Source organism: Bubalus kerabau, chromosome 19, assembly GCF_029407905.1.
Source record: "Bubalus kerabau isolate K-KA32 ecotype Philippines breed swamp buffalo chromosome 19, PCC_UOA_SB_1v2, whole genome shotgun sequence".
NCBI lineage: Eukaryota > Metazoa > Chordata > Mammalia > Artiodactyla > Bovidae > Bubalus > Bubalus kerabau.
In genome coordinates this window covers 28,544,484-28,571,428 of record NC_073642.1, presented here as the reverse complement: position 1 = coordinate 28,571,428, position 26,945 = coordinate 28,544,484, and the positions used below count along the sequence as shown (strand labels likewise).

The 26,945-nt window shown below is 44.0% G+C and overlaps 1 long non-coding RNA gene across 1 annotated transcript; it reads left to right on the top strand.

Annotated features, from left to right (window-relative positions):
• Positions 1 to 4,312: 4,312 nt before the first annotated feature.
• On the top strand, positions 4,313 to 26,691 carry LOC129633707 (uncharacterized). Its single transcript, XR_008705239.1, has 4 exons — positions 4,313 to 4,984; positions 5,988 to 6,057; positions 22,247 to 22,389; positions 23,587 to 26,691. It is a non-coding gene; the product is annotated as an uncharacterized LOC129633707 (long non-coding RNA).
• The last annotated feature ends 254 nt before the right edge of the window (positions 26,692 to 26,945 follow it).

The following is a 26,945-nucleotide window of genomic DNA, read 5'->3' as shown; positions in this document are numbered from 1 at the left end:
CAGGATGATCTGAGGCCTGGAGCTGATGCATGTTCTTGCAACTCTTTTGACGTGTTCAGTGGCTGTTGACACAATTACAGGTGTGGTTGTAAAATAATAATAATAAAAGTAAATGAACAAACACATCCTCTGGCTGCCAAGTGTAGAATGGACTATGGAGATCAGAGACCAGAGCCCAGGCGAAAAGCACAGAGGGAGCATAGCAGATGGTCCAGAGCTGTTTAAAAGACTCAATAAAGGGGCCTTTGTAAGGGCTGCAAGCGTGCGCACGCGCACTGGGGAGCCCGCCGGAAGAGGGGGTGGGGTAGGAGGAGGTGCCAGGATTTGTCTTCAGGCTCAGGCTCCAGCAACTTGAGGAAGATGCTGCCCTTGGCCAGGACAGCGATACTGAAGGAGGACCAGGTTTGTGCGGAAAGCACAAACGTGGTTTTCACCGTTGCTAGGAGACCATTAACTTCTTGGGCTTACTCTACACCGTGCCTTCCTCCCACACCTTACTGGAGTTTTACATTATAACATGTATCTTGGATTTCACATATTTAAAATACCACGGTAGTAAATCGCATATGCAGAGAGCTCTGTCAGCCCATCTATGAAATGTTACTTCTTTCTCTGCACGTCTGCAGCGTATTGAGGGATCCCATGGGCCAGCAGGCAGCTGGGGTCGCGTGTTCAGGCCTGAACACGTGTTCCCTAGACGCGGCTGCCGGAGAAGGCAATGGCACCCCACTCCAGTACTCTTGCTTGGAAAATCCCGTGGGTGGAGGAGCCTGGTAGGCTGCGGTCCATGGGGTCGCTAAGAGAGCAACTTCACTTTCACTTTTCACTTTCATGCATTGGAGAAGGAAATGGCAACCCACTCCAGTGTTCTTGCCTGGAGAATCTCAGAGGTGGGGGAGTCTGGTGGGCTGATGTCTATGGGTTGCACAGAGTAGGACACGACTGAAGTGACTGAGCAGCAGCAGCAGCAGATGCGGCTGCAGAGAATGAGGGTGGACAGGGCTCCCGGAGACTGGCTTTCTTCCATCTGTCAAGCCAGTGGAGGGGAGGCATCGGAAGAGCTTCAACTTTCTGCTTCTGGGGGGGCACTCTGATCCAGGGTGTGTCTTTTAAATGTTCTCCAGGTGGCTGTGGTCCCAATCGGTTCTCAGAGCCTTGCACAGAGAGGAAGGAACAACTATGATTCTTTACCACTAGCACCACCTGGGAAGCACTAAGAAAGAGAAAAACGAGTGACTTTTGAAGTTGTCTATGTACATGGCTTCTTGGAGAGAAAAAGACCAGCACTCTAAGATACCAACGAAATAGACAATTTGCCTTCACCCGGTGACCCCACCCTTCTCCCAGCCCTCCAGCGGTGACTCCTAGCTGAATTGTCCCCAAGCCAGCAAAGTCAGAGGAGAAGTCAGCCGCATTCCTGGCTTTGATACTTCAAAAGCAAGGTCTGGGGCAGGAGAGAAAGGGGAGCACAGCCCCTGCTCTCTGTGTGGGGCCATGACTCTCAAATCGTGATCTCCCACCAGCCTGACCTGGTTAGAAGTGGAAACTCTCTGGGCCTCACCCAGACCTGCAGAATTGGGGTTTCTAGAGACAGAGCCAAGAAACCTATATTTTAACATTCTACAGGTGATCCTTTTTTCTTTTTAATTTTTAATTTTATATTGCAATTTAGCCAATTAACAATGTTGTGCACAGCAAAGGGATTCAGCCATACATAAACACATATCCATGGTCCCGCCTCAAACTCCCCTACCATCCAGGCTGCAACATAACATTGAGCAGAGTTCCCTGTGCTGTACAGTAGGTCCTTATTGGTTATCCATTTTAAAACATAGTGGTATGTACATGTCCATCCCAAACTCCCTATCTCTTTCCTCCTTCCTTCCCCCTTGGTAACCACAGTTCCTTCTCTAAGTCTTTGAGTCTCTTTCTGTTTTGTAAATAATTCATTCGTATCTTTTCCGTGTATAAGGCTGTCATTAGGCTATTTCTCCTTCTCTATTTCCCCTTCTCTGTCTGACTTACCTCACTCAATATGACGAGCTCTATGTCCATCCATGTCACCATCAGGTGATTCTGATGCACACAGAAGCTCGAGACCCGCCAGCTGAGGGGGTCCCCAGGCCCCGATGTGCAGCACTGAAAGGACAGGTGAGGGGCTTCCTAGGCTGAATGGCTTCACAAAGCTCCCTGGGGGAGCAGGTCTAGGGGAGGCAGACAGTGCACCCAGCTAGCGGACCTGGGCCCAGGACAAACTGAGCTGAGACCTGGAGGTTAACCAGCGATCCAGGAATCACAGGCCCCTCAGCAGACGCCAGCTAGGGGGCGTGGAGAGCTGAGCAAGTATGTACGAGAGAAGACCCTCAAGGTGGTGCCATCCTGAGACAGAGTTCCCCTGCCCCATGAGGCCTGGACGCCGCTCCAACACTGCCATCCCCACTGCTGTCTGCAGCCAGGTTTGACTCCTGGCCTCTGAAGTCTTACTACTTAGTGGGTTCAACAGACAAAAAAAAAAGTCTATTGTCAAGACAGCAGCTTGACCACTTGCTGGAATCTCAGCTCTACTATTTACAGGCCCGCCAGCTCTCCGTCGTTCAAGCTGGATGTCTACCAGTACTGCGACTGTAACGGGTTCCATGACACTTACTTTTCGAGCTCTCGCCCTTGAAAAATCTTACGGAGTCTGACTGATCACATGCATGTGCCCTGGATGCAAGGGAGGCTGAAAATGTGTGTTTCTGATTTCTCCCTTGGGGAGACATGAGCTCAAAAGCTGAGAAGTTCCTCCAAACTTAGGACTTCAGGAAAGGTGTTAAGAAGATGCTGAATAGCACCCCCAAAGCATGAAAATGTTCTGCTATGGGCAGGAAAAGGAAGTTTAAAAAGAAAAAGTAGAATAGAAAACACAAAATAAGATACCAGAAGAAAGTTCGAACATAACTGTAATCACAGTAAATATGAATGTGTTAATCCACCTATTACTGCTGCTGCTAAGTCGCTTCAGTCGTGTCCGACTCTGTGCAACCCCATAGACGGAAGCCCACCAGATTCCCCCGTCGCTGGGATTCTCCAGGCAAGAACACTGGAGTGGGTTGCCGTTTCCTTCTCCAATGCATGAAAGTGAAAAGTGAAAGGGAAGTCGCTCAGTCGTGTCCGACTCCTAGCGATCCCATGGACTGCAGCCTACCAGGCTCCTCCGTCCATGGGATTTTCCAGGCAAGAGTACTGGAGTGGGGTGCCATTGCCTTCTGCCCCCTATTACTACATATCACAAAAAAGATATGCAAATGTTAAAAAATATGAAAGAATATATTTCCAATTAAAAGTAAACAAGATATATGCTAGGACTACAATAACATATTTATTCTTGAATAGCTACAGTGTAAAAGATGTTTGCCAGGATGTGAATCCAAAGGAGCTCTCATACACTGTTGGTAGGTGTATAAACTTGTGCAGCAATTTTTGGAAACCTTTTGGCAATACCCACTAAAGCTGAAGATTCACCATGTAACTCAAATCCAAAAACATGTGTAAGGATGTTCATGGTAGTACTATTTATAATAGATATTACCTGACAGCAACTTAAATGTCCATCAGAAGTAGCACAGATAAATAAATTTTAATATATTTATACAATAAAATATGATAAAGAAATTAAACAAGTTATAGCTTCACCTGATAACATCCACAATTTATGGGAGATGAGCCCCACAAACATATTTATGACCAAATGAAGCCAGATCCAAAATGGTACATCCTGTATAATTTCATTCACATAAAGTTCAAATTTATGGAAATCTAACTATAAAGAAACCTGAGCACCAAAGAACTGATGCTTTTGAACTGTGGTGTTGGAGAAGACTCTTGAGAGTCCCTTGGACTACAAAGAGATCCAACCAGTCTATTCTAAAGGAAATCAGTCCTGAATATTCTTTGGAAGGACTGATGCTGAAACTGAAGCTCCAAAACTTTGGCCACCTGATGTGAAGAACTGCCTCATTGGAAAAGACCCTGATGCTGGGAAAGATTGAGGGCAGGAGAAGGGGACGACAGAGGATGAGATGGTTGGATAGCATCAACAACTTGATAGACATGAGTTTGAGCAAGCTCCGGGAACTGGTGATGGACAGGGAAGCCTGGTGTGCTGCAGTCCATGGGGTCACAAAGAGTTGGACAAGACTGAGCGACTAAACTGAGTGTTTTCAAACTGTATGACAAAAAGCTGTCATTCATAGCCTGAGACTAAGTTTGGATCAGGACTGGATTTTGTGGTCTCATTTTTGACCCACTTTAACCATACCTTCTGCTACAAAATCTTAGACAAATTCAATTACTGGCCAGACTCAATCACTGGGTCACTGATGCTAGTCTCTGATGGTCTTTGAAACAATGCAAGAGGAAGAAATCAAGATCCTATTATCACCTTTGTTCCTCATCATGGACCCCTGACTGCAACCCCTTGCCTTATATAAACCCCTAGACTCCTCATGGAGGGTGGGCACAGTTGTTGAGGCATGAGCCTTCTGTTTTCCCCTCTCGGCTGACTGAGAATAAAAGCCACCTTTCTATTTCCTCATATTTTTTATTCAGCTTTGGTGGGCAGAGAAGGGCAAAATCTTGACCAGTAGCAATTTGGGGGGCTCATCCGGGATCTGATCATGGGCAGGTGGCCCTGTAGGGACCCTTGGCTTGATGGAAAGCTCAGGATCTCTCCCCATGCCTCCTTTGGAAGAGCAGAAGATGAGGGATTTCTCTAAGGCTGTGCCGCATCAGACCCGACCGCTTACTCAACTTCAGAACTCTGGGCTGTGACAGAGAATGGGAGAGAGGTTATCCTTTGCAGCTGCCAAAAATCTCTTTCACCTGGACACCTTTTTCTTCTCTTGTCGGCACCAGTCTGAACTTCCACTCTGAGAAACACTAAATACTGAAGGATCAGGAAGACAGTGTCTGGTACATCATCTTGACACCTGCTAGCATTCTGGTAAGTCCCCCTTTCGAAGCCTCAAGTTTTCCATTTGGGGAATTGATGCAGTTCCAGTTTGGGGGTTTCTCCCCTATGGAAGGGGTGGGCCCAGTTTGTAAGGCACCGCTTTGGAGAAGCGTCCCAGGCTTGATGGTACTTGGAAGTCACTTCTGGGGCAGTCTTGCCATTTGGTTTTTGGATTTCTGTGCATCTCTTTGCCATTTGCTTTGTTTTTGGTGACTCCCGCTAGCATGGTTTGATTTGGCTTGTTTACTTTGGTTTGTGCACCCAGACTTCTGACACTAAGTGCTCAAGCTAGAATGGGAAGTACTTCCTCTGAGGTTCCATCTCAGAGTCCCGTAGGGAAAATAGGTGACTGGTCAACCTATAATTATGACAAGTATCTACTTAATTGGAAGTTAAAGATGATCACATGTAAAATATATATGTATATTTTTTCCAGAGAGCTCTATTTTGTTGCCTATGCAATTAATTACCGATGTGATGGATATGAGTTTGAGTAGGCTCTGGGAGCTGGTGATGGATAGGGAAGCCTGGCGTCCTGCAGTCCATGGGGTCGCAAAGAGTCGGACACGACTGAGCAACTGAACTGAACTGATGGACTGAGCGACAGAACTGAACTAATGTAATTAATTATGGTGACGAGAAAAAAAAAAAGCTGGCTCGGTAACTTTAAACAAAGACCTCCAAGGGGGAAATTTACATTTCTCTGTATTTTTGAGATGTAAATGTTCTATCTGATCTACCTAAATTGTTCTATTTTGTGTTCAAGTTAGGCCTAGAAGAGGTCCTTTTGTAATTTATTAGCGGCCAAGTGATGGATCCTTCTAAAATTAGAGAAACTAACAAATTATTAAATCTAGAGCCTTCTCCTTGTAAACAACTGTTTTTGGTTTTTTTTTTTTTCCGTACCTATCAAACCAAAGTTAAGTTAACCTGAGAACAAGAAAAACTGGTGTGGGAAGCCTCATGGTGATCTTCCCCTCAATGTCTCTTACAGATGCTAATAACAATTAAGAATATCAGCAGAAAAAAATCTGGAAGGAAAATCTAGCTGTTATTTCCATGAGGTAAGTTTTCTTAAAAAAATATATATTTGCCTCAAATACATAAATTTTTAAAAATCTTTGGATGGTTATTTGAAATGGGATAAATAGAATGGACATTTATGTGATTAAAGTAAGATTTGACATTAATACACTACTTAAAGTTAATGAGCCAAGAGGGATTCCCTTGGTCGTTCAGTTCCTCAGTCATGTCCGACTCTTTGTGACCGCATGGACTACGGCAAGCCAGGTTCAACTCTTATATCCGTACAGGACTACTGGAAAAACCACAGCTTTGGCTATACGGACCTTTGTTGGCCAAGTAATGTCTCTACTTTTTAATATGCTGTCTAGGTTTGCCATAGCTTTTCTTCCAAGCAGCAGACATCTTTTAATTTCATGGCTATAGCCACCATCTGCGGTGATTTTGGAGCCCCTACAAAATAAAATCTGTCACTGTTTCCATTTTCCCCCCTCTATTTGCCATTAAATGATGGGACCGGATGCCATGATCCTTGTTTTTTTTGGATGTTGAGTTTTAAGCCAGCTTTTTTTTTCACGCTCCTTCACCTTCATGAAGAGGCTTAATTCCTCTTTGCTTTCTTCCGTTAGGGTGGTGTTGTCTGCATATCCGAGGTTACTAGTATTTCTCACAGCAATCTTGATTCCATTTTATGCTTCATCCAGGCTGGCATTTTAACATGATGTACTCTGCACAGAGTACATTTTTCCACTTTCTGACTGGTGGCATTTGAGTTCTCATTTGAATTGTCATTTTGATTGTTATTCCTGAAGTAATTACAGATGCTGTCTTCTTCTATGGCGGAGATATGTTTTTTTTGTTGTTTTTTTCTTTTTTTTCTCAAATTGTATAAGGAAAATTTACCTGTTCCAAGTGGCTTCTAGAAAGTTGGTTGTGTTTGGAATTTATTTCAGCAATACCTGCCCCAGGACGTTTCTTGAGGGCAGCTGTAACGAATAGCCAACCAGGCTTTCTAAATTGGAGGTGCCAGTAAGCACCGATGGTCAAGTTGAAGTTAGAGGAAATGTCCGCAAGGGGCAGCCGTTTTCCACACCTGCCTCTGGACCCTCTGGTAACAAGAGCCTAGAGAAAGTTGCCTTCCTGGGATGTGAACTGGAGTGGACTGTTCCTGACCAAACACCTAAGGGCTGGTGGCTCAGTACTTCTCCCACCTAAAGCTTCACAGCCCTCTGTTCACACTGTCCCATCCGAGGCCAAAACAGCCTGCTGAGGCTGCTGAGGTGCCTAGAAGGCAGCACTCTCAGGAAGGAGGCTTGAGTTGGGAACCCTAGCACCAGGAGACATGGAGGCTAGGTGTTTATTGCCCCTGAGGTCCTCCAGCCCTTGATCCCACTCGGGAATCTGGTCTCAGCCAGAACACAGCAGACAGTAGGCTTTTAAAAAGGGTTCACTGAAGGGTACCGTGCCAGGCTGTGTGGACCCTGCCCCAGTCCAGCAGTAGGGCCCAAGCCTGCTCAGCCTCCCAGGATAAGATAGCATCCCAAGTCAGGGAGGTCAGAGATAATAGAGTAGGCACTGCTTTTCTTTCCTTTTCTTTACCATCTTGTTGATGCTACCTTGCAGTATAATTGATTTACAATGTTGTGATTGTTGTTAGTGTACAGCCACCTGGTTCAGGGAGGACGTATGTACAGAGACTGTATTTGCTCTTTTGTGGATTCTTTTGCCACAGAGCTTATTGCAGAGGTTGACCAAGGTGCTGAGCATTAAGTCCTTGTGGATTATCTATCTCACATGCAGTTTCTGTGTATAGGAGGAAGGACAGAGAGAATCCTTGTGGAGTATCTCTTAGAGATACACATATCTGTGTAGGGGTCAGAGATAGAGATTTCTGTGTGTATGCAGAAGGAAGGAAGCTGATAATCCCTGTGGATTATTGATTACAGATACACATTTGTGTCTGTATTAGTCAGACAATAATTAGGGAAGTTTGAATCTTCAAACAGCACCGGTGGGAATGTGAAATGGTACAGCCATTTTGGAAAACATTCTGGCAGATCCTCAAAATGTCAAACTTGGAGTTAGCACATGACCCAGCAATTCCACTCTTATGTATAAACCCAAACACTTGTACACACATGTTTACAGCAGCACAATTTCCGGCAGGAAACCACCCAAGAGACCATCAACAAGCGATCAGAGAACTGATACACACAATGTGGTCCATCCACACAGTGGAATAGGACTCAGCCATGAAAAGGAGTGAAGCTCTGACACAGCTACAATGTGGATGCACCTTAAACACATGATGCTCAGCAAGAGAAGCAGATGCAAAAGGACACACTGTCTTAGTCTGCTTGGGCTGCCATAGCAAAACAGAAGGCTGGGGGCTTCAGCAACAGATATGCTTTTCCTACAAATCTGGAGGCCAGACATCTGAGATGAAGGTGTCAGGATGGTGGGTTCTGGTGAAGCTCTGTTCTTGGTGGGGGGCGGGGTCTTCATTGTGTCCTCACAAGGAGGAAGGGCTGAGGGGGCTCCTGGGGGGTCTCTTTCGTAAGAGTATTAATCCCATTCATGAGGTCTTTACTCTCATGACCTCATCACCTCCTCAAGGCCCCCCCTCCTCACACCATCACCTTGGGGGTTAGGTTTCAACATGTAAATTTTAGAGGGACACCAACATCCAGCCCAGAAAAACCACAAAAAACCACAAACTATATGATTCCTTTTAAAAGAAACATCCAGAACAGGCAAACCGGGAGATAGGAGGTGGGTTAGGGGAGGGGAAGGGCAATGGGAGGACCTCAATAAACCCTGCACCTTAGGATGTTCAGGAGTAAGCCATTTCTGACTCCATGTTGGAACTGTGTCTTAGACTTGCTCTCTGTTACTTTTGTTACTAAAATCACACATAATGGTCTGCCTCAGAGAATCCTGCCCCTCTGCCTGACTGTTAAACTAAAGTACCTTTGTTCAGAACCCTGTCCACCTGTGGATAGCATGAAGGAAGAAATTAACACATCCCCTGCCTAAGGCTTGCCCTTGTTCTACAAGATATTTGCAAGATTAACAGCCTTTTTAGTTTGTTTCCTCATCTCCTCCATCTCTAATTCATAAAAGAACCTGGCATCCAGGCCCCGACAAGGTGGTTATTTGGAGACATTAATAGGCCATCTTCTTGGTCAGCCGGCCCTCAGAATGCAGCTGTATTCCTTGCCTCAACACCTCATGTCATGTGGGGAGCAGAGCAAGGTTGGACTTCTGCGTGTCCACACCCAAGGGACCCCGATCCTGCTCCTGACCTCTACCCTCGGCTGATTTTAATCTGCATCCTAAGCAACTCTGTGCCAGCTGCAAAGAGAGGTAGCCTATTCACATACCCCTCCCAGGGCAGGGGGGCTGTCTGGGCAGGACTCAGCGCACAGGAACCATGCACAGAGCCCTCATTGCCAAGCACCCCCAGCCCTCTTCCTGGTCAAAGTTGGCCCTGAGCACCTCAGAGCGGGATCTGGACTAACTAACACTCCTGGACAGGTCAGTGACCCTGGGCTTCACTCTATGCACCCTCCCTCCACCAGGTCTCCCAGAGGCTTCCACTGCACCCAGGCACTGGGCCCCTGTCTCCACCCACCTGACTCCTGGGTTCGTCTCCTTAGGAGGTCTTCTTGAAATTCTCTCCCACTCATGGGTCAAACAAAATTATTAGAAATCAAGCCAGAGCCGCAGCCCCATGTCCATCCTGACCCTCAGGAACACACTCTGTTCCTTGCACTTGGCTGGCACAACAAGGCCCATTTTCTGCAACTACGAGCCACTGATGGGTGAAGATTGGCTGACCTGGATAAGCCGGCCTTCCCTTCCCAGCAATGCTTGGGTTGAGGCGTTTATAAACACCCGCCTCCAAGCAGCAGGGCTTCCCTGGTGGCTCAATTGGTAAATGAATCTACCTGCAATGCAGGAGACACAGGTTCAATACCTGGGTCAGAAAAAAAAAAAAAAAAAAATACCTGGGTCAGGAAGATCCCCTGGAGAAGGGAATGGCAACCCACTCCAGTATTCTTGCCTGAGAAATCCCATGGACAGAGGAGCCAGGCAGGCTACAGTCCATGGGGTCACAAGAGTTGGACACAATTTAGCAACTAAACCACCACCACCACTCCATCCAGGCAGCAAGAGTGCCTCCAGCTGCACCTGGCACCATCTTCTCTGCCCCTGAGGAGCATAGCTGGGCTGGTGACAAGGAGTGAGGGGGTCACACTTTGGGGGCTGATTTCTTATTTTTGTTTTTCACTGTTCTAAGAGGTGGATCCTAAAAGAACTTGCTGCGATGAATGACAAAGCTTCTCCCGCCTATATTTTCCTCAAGAATTTCATAGTATCCGACCTTACATTTAGATCTTTATCTTGAAAATCTGTTGCTAAGTCGTGTCTGACTCTTTTGCGACCCCATGGACTGCAGCCCACCATGCTCCTCTGTCCATGGGATTTCCCAGGCAAGAATACTGGAGTGGGTTGCCATTCCCTCCTCCAGGGAATCTTCCCATCCCAGGGATCCAAATCCAAGTCTGCGGCATTGACAGCTGCTGCTAAGTCGCTTCAGTCATGTCCGACTCTGTGCGACCCCAGAGACGGCAGCCCACCAGGCTCCCCCGTCCCTGGGATTCTTCAGGCAAGAACACTGGAGTGGGTTGCCATTTCCTTCTCCAGTGCATGAAAGTGAAAAATGAAAGTGAAGTCACTCAGTCATGTCCGACTCTGTGCGACCCCATGGACTGCAGACCACCAGGCTCCTCCATCCATGGGATTTTCCAGGTGGGTTCTTTACCACTGAGCCATACTAAGATGGAATCTTTATCTTATTTGGAGTTTATTCTTGGGTATGGTATTCAGGAATATTCTAATTTCACTCTCATTTTCACTGTTCAAGGAACCAGTAAGGTAGGAGATAGATGGGCTCCAGGTTGGAAATTCACAATCAGCCAGCCTTCGCTCTGCATTTCCTGAGGCAACATAGGTGGGTTCCAGTTGAGGAATTTACAACCAGCCCCATTTGCTCTCAGAAATTGAAGTAACAATAGAAACAGAGTTCAGTAGCCAGTCTTTGTCTCCTGTAAACACCTCAAGGGAATAATCTTGGCAAGGACAAAGAGAGGCAAAACCCTGTCTAAGTGAAGGATTAGGGAGAACACTACGCATGAGCAGAAAGGCTCCTGGGAGTCAAAAATCAGAGGATAATTCCAGGCTATAAAGAGTCATGCTCCTCCCAGAAGCCTCCCACTTCAATATGCATCTTGGCTAAGGTTTACATGTGCACCCCAGGGGAGGGTCCTGACACAAATTAACCGGGGGGAGGGGGTGTTTACAAAGCAAGATGATTGGCCTGAGGGAAGACAAAGACCCAGATAACTGGCCTCTTACAAAGGATATAAACTTCCAAAGGCCCGACTCTCTGAGCTCACCTGTGCACCTTTCCACATGTAATTTTTCTCAATAAACTTTTTACTTTACTCTTTACCTTCTGCCTCCTCACCTGAATTCATCCTTGACCAGGCAGGCAAGACAAGGGACCTTGGCCCTGACTGCTGGCCCCTGTGGTCAATGGTTAGGACTCCCGGTCTGCGGAACTAAGACCCTGCTTCCAGCTACCGCTCACTGCCGCTTAGAGCTGGGCACATCGGAAATGACCAGCACACTGTCCCCCAGAGTGGCTGTCACCAATTTGTATTTCCAGCAGCAGAGGAGGACGGTTCCCCTTCCTCCACAGCATCTGCAGCATTAAACATTTGTGCAGTGTTTAACAATGGCCGCTCTGACTGGTGTGAGGTGATTCCTTCTTGTAGTTGTGATTTGCATTTCTCTAATATTTAGCAATGGTGACATCGTGTGACTTTTCTTAAAGGATGTGAGTTAAAGGCACCTGCTGAAATCGGCAATGGCAACCCACTCCAGTACTTTTGCCTGGAGAATCCCATGGTTTGAGGAGCCTGGTAGGCTGTGGTCCATGGGGTCGCGAAGAGTCTGACACGACTGAGCGACTTCGCTTTCACTTTTCACGTTCACGCATTGGAGAAGGAAATGGCAACCCACTCCAGTGTTCTTGCCTGGAGAATCCCAGGAATGGGGGAGCCTGGTGGGCTGCCGTCTCTGGGGTCGCACAGAGTTGGACACGACTGAAGCGACTTAGCAGCAGCAGCTGAAATCGGCTCCCTGAACACCTGCCCAGTTTTGAATTCTTTTTTGGTGACCACCCGTGGGGGACTTCCAGAGGGCAGTTGTTTACTTCCAGCCCCAGGTCCTTGGGAATATAAAGTGCCCATCAGGGCAGTTTTTATAGTTGCTGTTACAAAAAACAGCACAAGGGGGCAGCATTTCTTCATGTTCCACTTTAATTTTTCCTTTATCTGCACATTGTTATTTACTTTGGAGTAGACGAGACTGAGCGACCAAACTGAACTGAACTGAACTGAGAATTGATTTCTGATACTGTGTTTGTTTCAGGTGTATGGGCGTTTGATTCACTTAGACACAGACGTTTATCAGTTCTTTTAGGGGTTCTCTCTTTCTCATATAAATGATTAAAATGTGTTCCATAGACTGCCCTGTACTATTTAATGGATTTGTTGATTATATCAAACAACTATATTAATGATATATATATTGTTTGATATATATTAATGAGCATACGTTATCAGCAAAATCTTAATTTATCCCTCAATTCTAAGATTTTTTTCGTAATCATAAATTTGTTTTCTAAGTTTGTGAGCCTGTTTGTATCACGTAATATCCAATATTTGCATTCATTTCAAGAATTCAACTGTCAGTGATGCCCTGTGATATTTGTCTCTCTCTCTGACTTCCTTTACTGAGTGAGGTGATCACTCTGTCCATCCACGCTGCTGTCAATGGCGTTATTCTGTTCTGATTCACGGCTGAGTAGTGTTCCAGTGTAGAGGTACAACACCCGGTCCTCGTTTTCCTGTCAATGGATATCTTGGTTGAATTTGTTGCAGTGAAAAGGAAAAAAGGAGGAATGAGTTTTTTTATTTCTTAAGAACAAAGAAGATGAAGAAACAGTGAGCAGGCCTGAAAGTTCCTAGTTTTTTTACTTTAATGCTCCTAACTCTGCATGTCTGTAACTAAGTTTGCTTTTCTGCCCCCTAACTCTGCAGGAGCCACACTTTGCACCAATTTCCTTTGACTCTGTGCTAAATACATCCCTAGCTGGTGTTTACTCTTGCAACACCCTTCCCCTTGTAGTTGCACATCAGAAAGAAGGCCACCGCACTGCCAGACTCAATTACTGGGTTACTGATGCCAGTTTATGACTGTCTTTGAAACAATGCAAGAGGAAGAAATCAAGATCCTGTCACCTTTGTTCCTCATCACTGACTGTGAGACCTCCTCTTATAAACTCCTCATGGGGGGCACAGTTCTTGAGGCATGAGCCTACTGTGTTCCCCACTTCACCAGCTGAGAATTAAAGCCACTTTCTATTTCCTCCAAACTCTGTGTCCATATTTTTTATTTGGCTTCACCTGGCAGAGAAACTCAAGATTTTGGCCAGCAGCAATTCTAGTTCTTGGCCATTGTCAACTGTGCTGCCCTGAAAAGAAGGGTGTGCGGGTCATTGTGAATTCTGATCTTCTCTGGGTCTAAGCCCAGACATGGGATTGTCGGACCTTACAGTTTCTGGATGTTTAGTTTATAAGGAACCTCCTTGCTGGCTTTTATAGTTTCTACACCCGTTTACATCCACACCAAGAGTGTAGGAGTATTCCCTTTTGCCTCCATGCTTTGCCAGTCGGATTCTCTGTAGATGTTTTAGATGGTGGCCATTCTGACCTGTGTGAGGGGACTTCTCATGGTAGTTTTGATTTGCCTGGGCTTATTAGTTAGTGAGCAGAGTACCTCTCCCAGTGCTTTTTGATCTTGTGCAGTGTGAGTACAGTTTGCCTCTTGCAATCGTCTTCTTGAAAGATGGCCCTGTTTGAATCCCTTTCCCCTGTCTTCCGATATAGGGCAGGTGACTGAAGGGCAGGTGTCATTTACAGACCTCCGGGCCTTGTGTGTGTTCAGAGCCCAACAGCACCTGTTTTAAAGTTGTTCTGGAAAGCAGTCCTGAGGAAACAGTATTACTTCCTGCACAACTCTGATCCTCAGCCAATGAGTCTTATGGAAAACTCTGCTCCTGGATCATCAACTAAGGAGAATGTGCCAGAAGAAACACTCAAGGCTTAGGTCTCCTTTCTCTTCCCCCTTACCCTTTATCTCCAGGACACATTCCAATTTTTGGAACACTTCTCTTCAGAGGGTGCTATTGTTGTCAGTGGGGCAGCCCTAAGGACAGAGGCTGGAGTTGGGAAATCCAGCCTCTGGGACACATGGTGCCCAGGGGACTGTGCAAAGCTTTCCCAGCCCAGAGGCTCCACCATTTTTGGGGCAAAGTAGGTGTGGTTTCTCTGCATGTGGGCCCACCTGGATCTGGAGATTGGGTGCTCATGCAAATAGCTAGAGGCCCTCCAGGTCCATCGTAGGTGGACTCAGACTCAAGCTTGCTCAGGCTCCAGGGATGTGACACCAAGCCAGGTTACTGTAGCCTGAGGGCAAAAGTCAGCATTCTTTATTTCTTATCTTTTTTGTGTTTTTATTCCCTAATTTGAATTGAAGTATATAGTTGAATTGGAGAAGGCAATGGCACCCCACTCCAGTACTCTTGCCTGGAAAATCCCATGGGCAGAGGAGCCTGGTAGGCTGTAGTCCATGGGATCGCGAAGAGTTGGACATGACTGAGCGACTGCACTTTCACTTTTCACTTCATGCATTGGAGAAGGAAATGGCAACCCACTCCAGTGTTCTTGCCTGGAGAATCCCAGGGACGGGGGAGCATGGTGGGCTGCCGTCTATGGGGTCACACGGGGTTGCACACAGTCGGTGAAGCAACTTAGCAGCAGTAGCAGCAGCATATAGTTGAATGACAAGGTTGTGGGGTTGTTTTTCTCCTTCCATTTTGGATCTACAGCAACTAGATTCACTTACACATAGATGTACATATGTTCTTTTCCTTGTTCTTCTCTGGTGCAGGATATTACAGACTGTTGAATAGGATTCCTGTGTTACACAATGGTTCCTGGTGGCTTCTTTTTATAGAATAAGCCTCCCTATGTTAGACTGAAACAGCTCTTTTCCCCTCACCCATACCTTTCTTTTCTGGGGACCATAGTTTGTGAGACTGATTCTCTTTGGTAAAGAAGTTCCTTTATATCCATTTTTAGATTTCAGCTAGAAGTAATATCATATGCTAATATGTCTCCCTGTGTCCCTCACTTCACTTGATATGGTCATGTCTTTCTTCTCTAAGGCTGGACATAGCATTACACTCTGCTTCTTTATGGCTGAGTGATGTTGCTTTGTGTCTATGTACCCACCTTCTTATCCATTCATCCGTGCTTCTACACCTAGGTTGCTCCGTGTCTTTGCTATGGTCCCTAGTGCTGCCATGATCACAGGGAAACCTCTGTCTTTCAAAATTTTGACTTTCTCTGGATCAATGCCCAGGCATAGGATTGCTATGTCCTCAGGTAATTTTATGTTTATATTTATTAAGAACCTCCATAGTGTTTTCCCTATTGCATGTACCATTTCATATTCCCAATAACAGTATAGAAAGGGTCCCGCCTCTTCACACCTTCTCCAAACTTATTTTTGGAGATGTTTAGAGATGGCAAATCTTACTGGTGTAAGGTGACACTCACTGGACTTCTGATAGGCCTGCCTGTAATAATTAGTGATGCTGAGCATCTTTTTATATGCCTAATAGCAATCTGTATGCCTTTCTGTAAGAAATAACCATTTTAATCTTTGGCCCATTGATTTGTTGGGTTGTTTGTCTTTTTGATATTAAGCTCCAGGGTTGTTTCTGTGTTTTGGACACTAATTCCTTGTGGATATCTTCAATTACAAATATATTTTCCTATTCTGAGGGTTGTCTTTCTCTTTTGTTTAGGGTTTCCTTTGCTGTGCAAATGCTTTTAACATTAACTTGGCCTCATTTTCTTACTTTTTGGTTTATTTTTCATTATTCTGAGAGGTGGATCCCAAAAACACTTGGTGGAGTTGATGTCACAGCATGCCCTGCCTGTAATTTCCTCAAGAATTTCATAGTATCCATCCCTACACTTAGATCTTTATCTTATGTGAAGTTTATTTCTGTTTATGGCTTGAGGAATGTTCTAATTTCATTCTCATTTTCATTGTTCAAGGAACCAGCAGGCTATCCTCCATATTGGCGCTCATCTATTTTCATTTTTAGCATCAGAGGAGGAGGGTTCCCTTTTCTCTCAGAGGAGGAGGGTTCCCTTTTCTCCACAGTATTTAGTGGATTAACCTTTGTAGAGTGCTTGATAATGTCCATTCTGACCGATTTGGGGTGATACCTCATTGCAGGATTGAATGCACTTCCCTAATATCTAGCGATGGTGACATCTTTTCATATGATTTTTTTTAAGATGTGAGTTAAGTCATGGTGGAGAGATTTGACAGAATGTGGTCCACTGGAGAAGGGAATGGCAAACCACTTCAGTATTCTTGCCTTGAGAACCCCGTGAACAGTATGAAAAGGCAAAATGATAGGATACTGAAAGAGAAACTCCCCAGGTCAGTAGGGGTCCAATATGCTACTGGAGATCAGTGGAGAAATAACTCCAGAAAGAATGAAGGGATGGAGCCAAAGCAAAAACAATACCCAGCTGTGGATGTGACTGGTGATAGAAGCAAGGTCCGATGCTGTAAAGAGCAATATTGCATAGAAACCTGGAATGTCAGGTCCATGAATCAAGGCAAATTGGAAGTGGTCAAACAAGAGATGGCAAGAGTGAATGTCAACATTCTAGGAATCAGCGAACTGAAATGGACTAGAATGGGTGAATTTAACTCAGATGACCATTATATCTACTACTGTGGGCAGGAATCCCTCAGAAGAAATGGAGTGGCCATCATGGTCAACAAAAGAGTCTGAAATGCAGTACTTGGATGCAATCTCAAAAACGACAGAATGATCTCTGTTCATTTCCAAGGCAAACTATTCAATATCACAGGAATCCAAGTCTATGCCCCAACCAGTAACGCTGAAGAAGCTGAAGTTGAACGGTTCTATGAAGACCTACAAGACCTTTTAGAACTAACACCCAAAAAAGATATCCTTTTCATTATAGGGGACTGGAATGCAAAAGTAGGAAGTCAAGAAACACCTGGAGTAACAGGCAAATTTGGCCTTGGAATACGGAATGAAGTAGGGCAAAGACTAATAGAGTTTTGCCAAGAAAATGCACTGGTCATAACAAACACCCTCTTCCAACAACACAAGAGAAGACTCTACACATGGACATCACCAGATGGTCAACACCGAAATCAGATTGATTATATTCTTTGCAGCCAAAGATGGAGAAGCTCTATACAGTCAACAAAAACAAGACCAGGAGCTGACTGTGGCTCAGACCATGAATTCCTTATTGCCAAATTCAGATTTAAATTGAAGAAAGTACGGAAAACCACTAGACCATTCAGGTATGACCTAAATCAAATCCCTTATGATTATACAATGGAAGTGACAAATAGATTTAAGGGCCTAGATCTGATAGATAGAGTGCCTGATGAACTATGGAATGAGGTTCGTGACATTGTACAGGAGACAGGGATCAAGACCATTCCCATAGAAAAGAAATGCAAAAAAGCAAAATGGCTGTCTGGGAAGGCCTTACAAATAGCTGTGAAAAGAAGAGAAGCGAAAAGCAAAGGAGAAAAGGAAAGATATAAACAGCTGAATGCAGAGTTCCAAAGAATAGCAAGAAGAGATAAGAAAGCCTTCCTAGGTGATCAATGCAAAGAAATAGAGGAAAACAACAGAATGGGAAAGACTAGGGATCTCTTCAAGAAAATCAGAGATACCAAAGGAATATTTCATGCAAAGATGAGCTCAATAAAGGACAGAAATGGTATGGACCTAACAGAAGCAGAAGATATTAAGAAGAGATGGCAAGAATACACAGAGAACTGTACAAAAAAGAGCTTCACGACCGAGATAATCATGATGGTGTGATCACTCACCTAGAGCCAGACATCCTGGAATGTGAAGTCAAGTGGGCCTTAGAAAGCATCACTACAAACAAAGCTAGTGGAGGTGATGGAATTCCAGTTGAGCTATTTCAAATCTTGGAAGATGATGCTGTGAAAGTGCTGCACTCAATATGCCAGCAAATTTGGAAAACTCAGCAGTGGCCACAGGACTGGAAAAGGGCAGTTTTCATTCCAATCCCAAAGAAAGGCAATGTCAAAGAATGCTCAAACTACCACACAATTGCACTCATCTCACACGCTAGTAAAGTAATGCTCAAAATTCTCCAAGCCAGACTTCAGCAATATGTGAACCGTGAACTTCCTGATGTGCAAGCTGGTTTTAGAAAAGGCAGAGAAACCAGAGATCAAATTGCCAACATCTGCTGGATCATAGAAAAAGCAAGAGAGTTCCAGAAAAACATCTATTTCTGCTTTATTGACTATGCCAGAGCCTTTGATTGTGTGGATCACAATAAACTGTGGAAAATTCTGAAAGAGATGGGAATACCAGACCACCTGATCTGCCTCTTGAGAAATTTGTATACAGGTCAGGAAGCAACAGTTAGAACTGGACATGGAGCAACAGACTGGTTCCAAATAGGAAAAGGAGTACATCAAGGCTGTATATTGTCACCCTGCTTATTTAACTTCTATGCAGAGTACATCATGAGAAACGCTGGACTGGAAGAAGCACAAGCTGGAATCAAGATTGCCGGGAGAAATATCAATACCCTCAGATATGCAGATGACACCACCCTTATGGCAGAAAGTGAAGAGGAACTCAAAAGCCTCTTGATGAAAGTGAAAGAGGAGAGTGAAAAAGTTGGCTTAAAGCTCAACATTCAGAAAACGAAGATCATGGCATCCGGTCCCACCACTTCATGGGAAATAGATGGGGAAACAGTGGAAACAGTGTCAGACTTTATTTTTCTGGGCTCCAAATTCACTACAGATGGTGACTGCAGCCACGAAATTAAAAGACACTTACTCCTTGGAAGGAAAGTTATGACCAACCTAGATAGCATATTCAAAAGCAGAGACATTACTTTGCCAACAAAGGTTCGTCTAGTCAAGGCTATGGTTTTTCCTGTGGTCATGTATGGATGTGAGAGTTGGACTGTGAAGAAGGCTGAGCACCGAAGAATTGATGCTTTTGAACTGTGGTGTTGGAGAAGACTCTTGAGAGTTCCTTGGACTGCAAGGAGATCCAACCAGTCCATTTTGAAGGAGCTCAGCCCTGGGATTTCTTTGGAAGGAATGATGCTAAAGCTGAAACTCCAGTACTTTGGCCACCTCATGGGAAGAGTTGACTCATTGGAAAGGACTCTGATGATGGGAGGGATTGGGGGCAGGAGGAGAAGGGGACGACAGAGGATGAGATGGCTGGATGGCATCACTGACTCGATGGACGAGAGTCTCAGTGAACTCCGGGAGTTGGTGATGGACAGGGAGGCCTGGCGTGCTGTGATTCATGGGGTCGCAAAGAGTCGGACACGACTGATCGACTGATCTGATCTGATCTGATCTAAGCATACCTGTTAAAGTCGGCTTCTTGAAGGTCTACCCAGTTATGAATTCTTTTCAATGACCAACCCTAGGAGCTTCCTGGAAGACAGTTGTTGTTTACATACACCCTCGTCCCTGTCCCGGACCTTCTGAATATTAAGTACCAGTCGACACAACTTTTATAGTTGTAGTTGCCAATATGGCCACAAGGTGGCAGTATTTCTTCGCGCCCCACTTTGTTTTTCTTCTTTTTTAACCTTTTCCTGTACTTTTATTGTTATTTTACATTGGAATAGGAGAAGGCAACGGCAACCTACTCCAGTACTCTTGTCTGGAAAATCCCATGGACAGAGGAGCCTAGTAGGCTGCAGTCCATGGGGTCGCTGGCAGTCGGACACGACTGAGCAACTTCACTTTGACTTTTCACTTTCATGCATTGGAGAAAGAAATGGCAACCCACTCCAGTATTCTTGCCTGGAGAATCCCAGGGGTGGGGGAGCCTGGTGGGCTGCCGTCTATGGGGTCACACAGAGCCGGACACAAAGACCCTGTCTGCCAATGCAGGAGACGTATATTTCTGTAGGTGTTTTGAGATGGCCATCCTGACCTGTGTGAGGTGATACCTTGTTGGATTTGCTTTGTGTTTGTGTAAGAATGAGTGATGCTGAGCATGTTTTCATGTGCCTAATCACAATCTGTATGTCTTCTTCTAAGAAACACCCATTTCTGTGTTTGGCCCATTTGTGTCTTCGGTTATTATGTCTTTGATACTGAGCTGTATGGGGCTCTTTGTATGTTTTAGAGATGAATTTCTTGTGGGTATCTTCATTTGCAAATATTTCTTCCCATTCCAGGTTGCGATTGTCTTTCATTTTGGGTTTCCTTTGTTGTGCAAATGCTTTTAGTGTTAACTAGGTATTGTTTTCTTTATTTTTTGTTTATTTTTCATTCATTTAAGTGAAAGTTAAAGTCTCTCAGTCGTATCTGACTCTTTGCAACCCCATGGACTATACAGTCTATGGAATTCTCCAGGCCAGAATACTGGAGTGGGTAGCCGTTCCCTTCTTGAGGCGATCTTCCCAACCCAGGAATCGAACCCAGGGCTCCCGCATTGCAGACAGTTTCTTTACCAGCTGAGCCTCAAGGGAAGCCCAAGAATACTGGACTGGGTAGCCTATCACCTTCTCCAGTGGATCTTCCTGACCCAGGAATCCAGCCGGGGTCTGCTGCATTGCACGTGGATTCTTTACCAACTGAGCTATCAGAGGTATACCCAAAAGACCTTCCTGCAATTCATGTTACCGTGTGTCCTCCCTGTGTTTCCGCAAGACTGTCAAAGAATCCATCCTGACATTTAGATCTTTTGTTTGTAGTTTACTTTGTGTATGATGTTAGGGAGTATTCTAACTTCATTCCCATTTTCTTTGTATCAGTATCCATCACACTATCCTTCACAGTGTCTGTTACCAATTTACATTCCAGCATCAGTGGAGGAACGCTCCCTTTTCTTCACACCTTCACCAGTTGTTACAGTTTGTCAAGTTTCTAGAAACGACCATTCTGACTGCTGTGAGGTGATGCCTGGCTGTGGTTTTGATTTGCATTTCTCTGATATTTAGCCATGGTGACTTTTTTTGTGAGATTTATTTTAAAGGGTGTGAGTTAAACTTACCTGTTGTGATGGGCTTCTTGTATGCCTGACCTGTTTTGAATTATTTTTTGATGACCATCACAAGGACATTTCTTGAAGTTAGTTGGTTTTTACTTAGGACAAAGGTCCAAATAGTCAAATCTATAGTTTTTCAGTTGTTATGCATGGATGCGAGAGTTGGATCATAAAGAATGCTGAGCGCTGAAGAACTGATGCTTTCCAATTGTAGTGCTGGAGAAGACTCATGAGAATCCCTTCGACAGCAAGGAGATCAAACCAGTCAGTCCTTAAGGAAATCAAGCCTGAATATTCATTGGAAGGACTGATGCTGAAGCTGAAGCTCCAGAACTTTGTCCACCTGATGCAAGGAGCTTATCATTGGAAAAGACCCTGATGTTGAGAAAGATTAAGGGCAGGATGAGAACGGGGTGATAGAGGATGAGATGGCTGGATGGCATCACTTACTCAATGAACATGAGTTTTGGCAAATTCTAGGAGATAGTGAAAGACAGGGAGGCCTGGCATGCTGCAATCCATGGGGTTGCAAAGAGTGGGACACCACTGAGCAACTGAAAAACAAGGACTTGGTTGGTGAATATTAACCATCAGCCCAGTTTTTCAAGTTGTTGTTACTGACAATGGTCACAAGGTGGCAGCATCGCTTCATGTCCAACTTTTTTTTTTTTTTTCCTGTCCTGTAATTTTGCTATCATTTAGTATTGCAACAGAGGTGATTTCCGATGTGGCGTTTGTTTCAGGAGTAAAGGAACTTAATCCAATTATACATAGATATTTATCTATTCTCTTTCTGGTTCTTTTTCACATCTAGGTTTTACAGTCTGTTCAGTTAACTTCCCTGTGGTATTCAATAGGTACTTTTTGATAATCTATTGGATATGTATCAATGTGTATATCTTTATTCAAAACTCTCAATTTTCCCACCTTTATCAGGACATTAGGGCCTCATGCAGAGGGCAAGAGGCACTCCAGGAACATCATGGGGCACCCTGCCTGCCACATCCTCTCAGGACTCTGAGCCCTACCACAGTCCATCCTTGGGAGCCATGCCTGCTCAGTCTCCAGAGATGTGAAACCAGCCAAGGTAACCATGGGATGAGGGGAACAGAGTCAATTTTTGTTTTTTCTTTTCTTTTTTTGTGTTTATCCTCTAATTTGCACTGTAGTGTATAGCGAAATTGGGGCTTCCCTGGTGGCTCAGACAGTAAAAATCTATCTGCAGTGCAGGAGACCAGGGTTGGAAAGATCCCCTAGAGGAGGGCATAGCAACCCACTCCAGTATTCTTGCCAGGGACAGAGGAGTCTAGTGGGCTACAGATGGCAGGTGTACCCGTGTCTTTTAAAATGTTGGTTTTCTCTGGATGTATACCCAGGCATGGGATTGCTGGGTCTGAAGGTACTTCTCTATTTTGTTTTTTAAGAACCTCAATACTGTTCTCCCTAGTGGATCTCCTTTGTACATTTCCAACCACAGTGCAGGATAATTCTCTTCTCTCCACACCGTCTCTAGCATTTATTTTTGGACATATCTTGAGATGGCCATTATGACCTGTGTGAGGTAATACCTTGTTGGATTTGCTTTGTGTTTGTGTAAGAATTAGTGATGCTGAGAATGTCCTCAGGTGCCTAATCACAGTCTGTATGACTTCCTCCAAGAAACACCTATTTCTGTGTTTGGCCCATTTGTGTCTTGGGTTGTTTGTGTCTTTGATATTGAGCTGTATGAGCTGTCTGTATGTTTCAGAGATGAATTCCTTGTGAGTATCTTCATTTGCAAACCTTTCTTCCCATTCTGGGTTGCATTTGTCTTTCATTTAGGGTTTCCTTTGCTATATAAATGTTTTATGGTTAATTAGATCCCCTTTTCTTACTTTTGATTTATTTTTCATTCATCTAAGAGGTGTATCCAGAAAGACCTCACTGTGATTTATGTCTATGTGTGTCCTGCCTATGTTTTCATTAAGCCTTCATAGTATCCATCCTCACATTTAGATCTTTATATTCTTTGGAGTTTATTTTGTGTATGGTGTTAGGGAGTATTCTAACTTCATTTTCTTTGCCTCAATAACCACCACACCATCCTCCACACATCCTCTATTACCAGTTTATATTCCCAACTTCAGGAGAGGAACATTCCCTTTTCTCTACACCTTCACTGGCGGTGATTTGTAGAGTTTCTGAGAATGGCCACTCTGGTGTGAGGTGATTACTTGCTGTGGTTTCGATTTGCATTTCTAATATTTAACAATGTTGACATCTTTTCATGTGATTCTTTTTAAAGGGTCAAAAATTACATTTGACATTCTGTGAAAAATGACAGAATGATCTCACTTCATTTTCAAGGCAAACCATTCAACATCACAGTAATCCAAGTCTATGCCCCAACCACTGATGCCAAAGAAGCTGAAGTTGGATGGTTCTGTGAAGACCTACAAGACTTTCTAGAACTAACACCAGAGAAAAGATGTCCTTTTAATCATAGGGGATTGGAATGAAAAAGTCAGAAGTCAATAAGTACCTGGAGTAACAGGCAAGTTTAGCCTTGGAGTACAAAATGAAGCAGGGCAAAGGCTAACAGAGTTTTGTTAAGAAAACACACTGGTCATAGCAAACATCCTCTTCCAACAACACAAGAGACAGCTCTACACATGGACATCATCAGATGGTCAATACCAAAATCAGATTGATCATATTCTTTGCAGCCAAAGATGGAGAAGCTCTATACAGTCAGCAAAAACAAGACCATGAGCTCCTTATTGGCAAATTGAAGAAAGTAGGGGAAACCACTTGGTCGTTCAGGTATGACCTAAGTCAAAGCCCTTACGATTATACAGTGGAAGTGACAGATGCAAGGAATTAGAGCTGATAGAGTGTCTGAAGAACTATGCATGGAGGTTCATAACGCTGTACAAGAGGCAGTGATCAAAACCATCCCCAAGGAAAAAGAAATACAACAAATCAACATGGTTGTCTGAGGAGGCCTTATGAATAGCTGAGAAAAGAAGAGACGCAAAAGGCAAAGGAGAAAGGGTAAGATACACTTAACTGAATGCAGAGTTCCAGAGAATAGCAAGGAGAGATAAGAAACCCTTTATAAGTGAACAATACAAAGAAATAGAGGAAAACAATAGAATGGGAAAGACTAGAGATCTCTTTAAGAAAATTGGAGTTACCAAGGTAACATTTCATGCAAAGACAGACACAATAAAGGAAAGAAATGTCAAGGACCTAACAGAAGCAGAAAATAAGAAGAGGTGGCAAGGATACACAAAAGAACTATAATACAAAAAAGATCTTAACGACTTGGATAACCACGATGGTCTTGTCACTCACCTAGAGCCAGACATCCTGGAATGTAAAGACAAGTGGGTCTTAGGAAGGATTACTATGAACAGAGCTAGTGGAAGTCATGGAAATCAGCTGAGCTACTTCAGATCCTAAAAGATGATGCTGTTAAAGTTGCACTCAATATACAATCAAATTTGGAAAACTCAGCAGTGGCCACAGGAGTGGAAAGAGTCAGTTTTCATTCCAATCCCAAAGGAAGGCAATGCTAAAGAAAGTTCAGACTACCACACAATTGCACTCATCTCACACGCTAGCAAAGTAATGCTCAAAATCCATCAAGCTAGGCTTCAACAGTATGTGAACCAAGAACTTCCAAATGTACAAGCTGGGTTTAGAAAAGGCAGAAGAATTGGAGATTGCCAACATTCATTGGATCATAAAGAAAACAAGGGAATTCCAGAAGAATATCTACTTCTGCTTCACTGACAGCACTAAAGCCTTTGACTGTGTGAATCAAAACAAGTTGTGAAAAATTCTTAAATAGTTGAGAATACCAGACTACCTTACCTGCCTCCTGAGAAACCTGTATACAGGTCAAAAGCAACAGTTAGAACTGGACATGGAACAACGGACTGGTTCCAAATTGGGAAAGGAGTACATCAAGGCTGTATATTGTCACCCTGCTTATTTAACTTATATGCAGAGTACATTATGCAAAATGCTGGGCTGGATGACTCACAAGCTGGAATCAAGATTGTCAGGAGAAATATCAACAACCTCAGATATGCAGTTGATACCACTCTAATGACAGAAAGTGAAGAACTAAAGAGCTTCCTGATGAGGGTAAAAGAGGAGAGTGAAAAAGGTGGCTTAAACTCAACATTCAAAAAACTAAAATCATGGCATCTGGTCCCATAACTTCATGGCAAATAGATGGGAAAAAAGTGGAAACAGTGACAGACTTTATTTTCTTGGGCTCCATAATCACTGCAGATGATGACTGCAGCCATAAAATTAAAAGACACTTGCTCCTCGAAAGACAAGCTATGACAAATGTTTCTTCAGTCGTTCAGTCACGTATGACTCTTTGCGAACTCATGGACTGCAGCACGCCAAGCTTCCCTTTCCTTCACCATCTCCAAGAGTTTTCTCAAACTCATGTCCTTTGAGTCGGTGATGCCATCCAACCATCTAATCCTCTATTGTCCCCTTCTCCTCTTGCCCGCAATCTTTCCCAGCATCACGGTCTTTTCCACTGAGTTGGCTCTTCGCATCAGGTGGTCAAAATATTGGAGCTTATTTTCAGCATCAGCCCTTCCAATGAATATACAGGGTTGATTTCCTTTAATATTGACTGGTTTGATCTCCTTGCAGTCCAAAAGACTCTCAAGAGTCTTCTCTAGCACCACATTTCAAAAGCATCAATTCTTCACTGCTCAACCTTCTTTTTGGTCCAACTCTCACATCCATATATGACTGCTGGAAAAACAAGTAGCTTTTACTCTAACATATGGGATATCAAATTTGTCTTCACACATTGTCTGCTATATTTAGACTCTTGGTTCATACTCCATGTAACCATGTACTGTGGTAATTAAATACAATTAGAAACAAAGCTTTATTTTACAGATATGGTTTGCCTACCAGCAGCATAGGAATGTTCCATTTTCTCCAGCCCCTGTTACCCTGGTATGACATCTCAAAACTCAGAAACTTACTTGTTGATATGATTATCAATTTTGTTTTAGCTCAGTTTTAACAGAAGAGCAAAAAAATGAGGGGGCCAGTTTTTTCAGGTCTCTTTAGGGAGAAAGGAATCTATTAGAAGACAAAGTACATGCAGCTTGTGGGCTCTTTGAGTCACCCATTTTTTGTAGGAGTTTTCTTGTATTTGTTTTCAAATATGATCTTTCATTCATATCATAACCAATAACAGAAGAAACTAATTTGAAACAATGGCTTGCTTCTACTCAGAAAATCTGAACACAAAGGAACCAATGTGAACTGCAAAGATCAAGTGCCAAACTTTTAAGAATATTTTAGGTTTGCAAATAATAACTAGTATTGTTTTTTCAAGAGTATATTTTTACTCTAATAAATAATCTTTTCCAGAAAGCTTTTAGTGTGGCCGCCTCCTGCTGGAAGCCTGGGATGCTGGAATCAGGCCACTTCCTGTCTGTCTTTACAGCACGCTGGGCTGCACTCTAAGAATATGTGGGCTCTCCCCAGGATCTGGACCATCACAGGGCCATAGAAATTGGTAACAGTTTTGTTTTGCTTGTTGAAACATTTAATGACAAAAGTTCTTTCAATTCCTGATGTGGCTGAAGTGTGGAGCCCAGTGATGATTTC